The sequence below is a fragment of the Coregonus clupeaformis genome, chromosome 3 (assembly GCF_020615455.1).
Source record: "Coregonus clupeaformis isolate EN_2021a chromosome 3, ASM2061545v1, whole genome shotgun sequence".
In the NCBI taxonomy this organism is placed as follows: domain Eukaryota; kingdom Metazoa; phylum Chordata; class Actinopteri; order Salmoniformes; family Salmonidae; genus Coregonus; species Coregonus clupeaformis.
The window spans coordinates 19,818,015-19,824,268 of record NC_059194.1 but is presented as its reverse complement, the minus strand read 5'-3'; the positions used below and the strand labels follow the sequence as shown (position 1 = coordinate 19,824,268).

At 42.2% G+C, this 6,254-nt stretch overlaps 1 protein-coding gene across 2 annotated transcripts in view; it reads right to left on the bottom strand.

The window, feature by feature from the left end:
- Nucleotides 1–5,033: 5,033 nt before the first annotated feature.
- gria2b (glutamate receptor, ionotropic, AMPA 2b) overlaps nucleotides 5,034–6,254 on the bottom strand; it is an 80,221-nt gene continuing 79,000 nt past the window's right edge. For both annotated transcript variants that reach the window (XM_041850462.2, XM_041850454.2), the window contains exon 16: nucleotides 5,034–6,254. This exon is cut by the window's right edge and continues 809 nt beyond it. The gene's annotated coding sequence lies outside the window, so the exon portion shown is untranslated.

Here is a 6,254-nt window from a genome sequence, read left to right as displayed (position 1 = left end):
GGCCATTTTTAGAAATGACTTTTCTCATATCCTATGAGTTAACTACAGTAGCTAACTACTGAATGTAGCTTCAGTTAGCTATGTCGCTAGCTACTGGATGTAGCTTTAGCAGAGATATTAGAGAAAGGAGGAGACAGGAATCCCATTGGGCAATGAATGGAGGAATGTATAACGCCTCACCCAGCAGACTGTCGACCAATCGCGTTCACGTTGTCATGCTGCGTCACGCAGTTGCTAAGATAATTGTAACGCAATCCCTTCTCAAAGTCAGAGTATGAGTCGAAAAACCTGCCTATTTTCCTCTAAAGTACGTAATGTTACGATTCCAAAGCTATACGAATTAGTTAGATATCTCACATCTCGGAAAATATGTGTAATGTTCAACTTATTTTTTGTTGTTTTTTTTTACCCCTTTTTCTCCCCAATTTCGTGATATCCAATCGGTAGCTACAGTCTTGTCCCATCGCTGCAACTCCCGTACGGACTCGGGAGAGGCGAAGGTCGAGAGCCATGCGTCCTCCGAAACACAACCCTGCCAAGCCGCACTGCTTGCTTAACCCGGAAGCCAGCCGCACCAATGTGTCGGAGGAAACACCGTACAACTGGTGACCGTGTCAGCGTGCATGCGCCTGGCCCGCCACAGGAGTCGCTAGAGCGCGATGGGACAAGGACATCCCGGCCGGCCAAACCCACCCCTAACCCGGATGACGCTGGGCCAATTGTGCGCCACCTCATGGGTCTCACAGTAGCGGCCGGCAGCGACACAGCCCAGGATCGAACCCGGATCTGTATTGACGTTAGACCGCTGCGCCACTCGGGAGGCCCCATGTTCAACTTCTTGTTGATGAAATTCATGCTAATGTTGGGTTTTTGAGCTAGTGCCCAATTGACTCTCATTCACTCCTTGAAGGCGATCTCTTCTTGTCCCAGAATCGCCCAGAATGCACCGCACGGCCCATTGACGATGCATGGGTAACATACACAATTGGCATTAAATACAATTCTAATAGAGTTTATCATCTCCTCAAAAGTATCTCTGGCTTCAGATAGCTATGTTCTGTAGTTAGCTACTGCATGTAGTTGTAGTTATCTATGTAGCTAGCTACATAGCTAACTCGGGCTACATACAGTACAGTACCTAGCTTCATAGTTAGCTCAGGCTATATACAGTACAGTAGCTAGCTTCATAGTTAGCTCAGGCATCGCTCCAAGATGATGTAAAGACAACAAAAAAGCAAACTGGCTTCTGACCATGAAACCTTATGTTATCAATTGCTGTAGGTGATGGTGGAGTAGTACACAGTTAGCCTGAAGCATTATGTTATACTGTGCTCCTCTTAAATTGGTATCTGACCATACCTTGGAAAAAACAACAACATGAAAAAGCACATAGTGCTTTAACATGCATTAACACTGATTGGGCACATCGTGTACCATGGGGAAAATACACGGAGGTTTTACCTCTTCAAAACATTATCTCACAGGGTTGGGAGAGCATTTGTGATAGCTGTATTTCAGTGAGACCAGGGTGTCAGTGTCAGGCCTTGGTTAATAAATGCAGAGATGAAACCCTGGCTCTGCTATTGACGGCTCCTATGTGAGCTGGCAGATTAAGGCCCTTTGTACCTTGTCATCATTACTCAGTGCCCGGGGAGGATTTTATCAACGCATACATTGACAGCTAGCAATCTGGGAACCTGGAGGAAGGGGAGATCTCATCACCATCTGATCACTCACATGGATGAACATTCATTTTTTGCTAAGCACAACCATACGCTGTGATTGGCTTAGCTAATGGGCCATAAACACTCTTGATTACACAAAGGTTGTCGTGGAGATTAGTGGATTGATGGAGGCACCTCTGAGATGGTATAATGATTATGTCGATAATTAGTATGAAGGAGTTGAGGGAAAATGACAAAGTTGTCTCACTTTCAAATAGCCAACTTTCAGTCTTTTTCAAGCCAAGTTTAAAGGGTGTTGAGATTTGAGGGCAGAAAGCTGTGTTTGTGAGTTTGTAAAAAATTACATGAATGATCGTAGCAAGCCATGCGGAAGTCGCCTTTGACTACAGCTGTTTTGCCTCCAGCTATTTATCTTCCTTTATTTCATGCCAACTGAAAGACATCGTACATACATCAAGCTAGGAAATGGGAAACATAAAGTACAGTAGAAACATTTGAGCAGTTTTCCTTAAGAAACCTCCTAGGTTTGCCTTCCATCCATTTGACTCTGACACGTCAAACTGCTCATATTAGCCAATATTGTATTTGCCTTTTAGTCAATATTCTACCTTTTAGTAAAAATGTACTCAATTTCCATCAAGCCTCATCAGTGTGTTGCTCAAATGGGGTTCATTACCTCAACCTAAAATCATAAGATCATCATGTACAACGGACATTGATAACATTTGAGTTCCATTATTGGGAGCCAGCAATAATAGGACATTGTGGCATGTGTTTATGCAGCATGATATTAGCTCGAGTTCCAGCTCACTGATATCCAGTTAGTCAGAATATGAACTGTAAATATTACGTTCGACACGATGTGTTGTCAATCCCCGGGCGCACAGTACAATTTATATTAATCACCTTTAAATGGAGACTGAGAGACGCTACATGATTTTAATATCATGTAATTAACTCTGTGGTGAAATGGAAAATGAATGTCTCAAGAATTTGCTGATGAACAAATGACCTGGATGGGAAGAAGGGATACGGGGGTTATCTCCGAAGACCAGAGGGCAGCATGTCGTTGTCATGGAGATGTGTGAAATTCATTAACACTAAACAGAGGGCTGACTATTTCTCCATTTAAAGGTGAAGCATGCATGAGAGCACCAGCTGTTCCGGATGACTATGTGATCACGCTCTCCGTAGCCAATGTGAGTAAGACTTTTAAGCAGGTCAACATTCACAAGGCCGCAGGGCCAGACGGATTACCAGGACGTGTATTCCGAGCATGTGCTGACCAACTGGCAAGTGTCTTCACTGACATTTTCAACAACAGTCTGTAATACCAACATGTTTCAAGCAGACCACCATTGTCCCCGTGCTCAAGGACACTAAGATAACCTGCCTAAATGACTACCGACCCGTAGCACTGACGTCTGTAGCCATGAAGTGCTTTGAAAGGCTGGTTATGGCTCACATCAACACCATTATCCCAGAAACCCTAGACCCACTACAATTTGCATACCGTCCCAACAGAACCACAGATTATGCAATCTCTATTGCACTCCACACTGCCCTTTCCCACCTGGACAAGAGGAACACCTATGTGAGAATGCTATTCATTGACTACAGCTCAGCATTCAACACCATAGTGCCCTCAAAGCTCATCACTAAGCTAAGGATCCTGGGACTAAACACCTCCCTCTGCAACTGGATCCTGAACTTCCTGATGGGCCGCCCCCAGGTGGTAAGGGTAGGTAACAACACATCTGCCACACTGATCCTCAACACGGGGGCCCCTCAGGGGTGCGTGCTCAGTCCCCTCCTGTACTCCCTGTTCACCCATGACTGCATGGCCAGGCACGATTCCAACACCATCATTAAGTTTGCCGACGACACAACAGTGGTAGGCCTGATCACAGACAACGATGAGACAGCCTATAGGGAGGAGGTCAGAGACCTGGCCGAGTGGTGCCAGGACAACAACCTCTCCCTCAACGTGACCAAGACAAAGGAGATGATTGTGGACTACAAGAAAAAAAAGAGGACTGAGCACGCCCCCATTCTCATCGACAGGGCTGTAGTGGAGCAGGTTGAGAGCATCAAGTTCCTTGGTGTCCACATCACCAACAAACTATCATGGTCCAAACACACCAAGACAGTCGTTAAGAGGGCACGACAACGCCTATTCCCCCTCAGGAGACTGAAAAGATTTGGCATGGGTCCTCAGATCCTCAAAATATTCTACAGCTGCACCATCGAGAGCATCCTGACTGGAAGCATCACCGCCTGGTATGGCAACTGCTCGGCCTTCGACCGCAAGGCACTACAGAGGGTAGTGCGTACGGCCCAGTACATCACTGGGGCCAAGCTTCCTGCCATCCAGGACCTCTATACCAGGCGGTGTCAGAGGAAGGCCCTAAAAATTGTTGACTCCAGCCACCCTAGTCATAGACTGTTCTCTCTGCTACCGCACGGCAAGCGGTACCGGAGTGCCAAGTCTAGGTCCAAAAGACTTCTCAACAGCTTCTACCACCAAGCCATAAGACTCCTGAACAGCTAATCATTTGCACTGCCCCCCCACCCCCACCCCCACCCCATCTTTTTACCCTGCTGCTACTCTGTTAATGATTTATGCATAGTCACTTTAGCTCTACCCACATGTACATATTACCTCAACTACCTCAACTAGCCGGTGCCCCCACACATTGACTCTGCACTGGTACCCCCCTGTATATATAATCTCCCTACTGTTATTTTATTTTACTTCTGCTCTTTTTTTTCTCAACACTTTTTTGTTGTTGTTTTATTTAACTTTTTTTATTACAAAATAAATGCATTGTTGGTTAAGGGCTGTAAGTAAGCTTTTCACTGTAATGTCTACACCTGTTCTATTCGGCGCATGTGGCCAATAAAATTTAATTTGATTTGATTTGATTTGACTGTCTTTTCTCGCAGTTTCTTTATCAGTAAGGCGTTTTCCACTTCTTTATGGACCGACTGACCCCATTGAGTTATCATTTTTACAATGGAAGAGATGACTGGGCCGTATTTAATCAAAAAGGCTAAAATAGTGACGTTATCAGCTTGCTTGACTTATATAGTTAAAAAGTAATTAAGCAATGAACATTCTGGCATCCTAAATGACTGTATTCTTCACTGACAAAAGCATGTAATTACTGAAGTCGTTGTCATTTGAAATGCTTCAACTGCAATTAACTCTTTCAGAGAATGCTTCGTTAGTATGTAAGATTTGAGATGCTGCTGGGTACACTGTTTTAGATGGTCTTGACAGAAGCAGAAGTTCAAAAGACACCAATAAGACAGTGTGGTAAAGTTAAGACACAACACCCAGAATGATAACAAGAGATTAGCCACTTTTTATTTAGAAAGAGTCCCAAAAATAAACAAGTTAGCACACATTCCATATACAAAATGTCAGTGAGAGTAGTCTGGATATGTGATGATGAGGTTGATTAGATAACATCCTGTTGTATTGTTTACCACAAAAAGTGATACCAATAGTACATTGATCCCTTTACAATTATGTGAAAGGAGGTTATCGCATGTTAGATCAGGTTATTCAAATACAAACGTAACAATGGTCTTTCTGAAACCGTCCATGTGTGCCTAAATCAGAGGTGCGTGTCTGTAAAAGCTGTTTCAAAGCTCCTACCTAAAAAAGCTTATTGGGGATGTGTTGTATCCAACAATGTAACATTTGCTTGGAAACGTATCCTACAAATAACTGCTATTGAAAATCTGTAGCCGCCAAATGATCCACATTAGTAAGTACCTCATGTAATTGTAAAAAAAAATCAATAATAATAATTAGTGAAGGGTTGTACAATTTTAGAAGGTATTATTTATACTTGGAATATAAAATATAAAATATATATATATTATGTCTACTATCCTATTTCCAATCTCAAACATTTAGTCTCACAACTTCAACATTAAAATGGAAAGGCATATAGTCAACATTTTAAAAGCAAAATTAAATTAAATAATATGTATTTGAGGCAGCGACATGCAACTAGTGCTATTTTACACTCAGGTTAATACAAAGTACGTGGAGTTAACTTGAAAGCTGAAGAGAAAAAAAAGCTGTTGAAATATACCTGTCTTAGCCATAAAACTGTACAAAAAGTCTTAGCCATAAAACTGTTACAAAACGTACAGAATGTATTGATTACATTCGCTTGGATGACAGTGACTGATTATATTAGGACTATATTCATACCTACTGGCACTACATTTTGGCACTCTTTACTTATTTGGCATTTTTAAACGACCATTTTGACCATATGTGTGTTTATTTTCCTCTCACAGCAAAACATATAATACGGTAGAGTGGGATGTCATGGACTGGACCACTACCCTGATCGTTGACAGAAAGAAATACCAACAGCAAAATACTTCAAAACAAACAAATAACATAAAAATAAAAAATAAACATAATTGTGTCACCCACTTAAAAGACATAGGAAAATTATTGATTTCATATGTCAAGCATTGCTAAGTATTTTATATCAACAGCAAATGTTAAAGAATAAGATTTACAGGAAAGTTTATAATAGT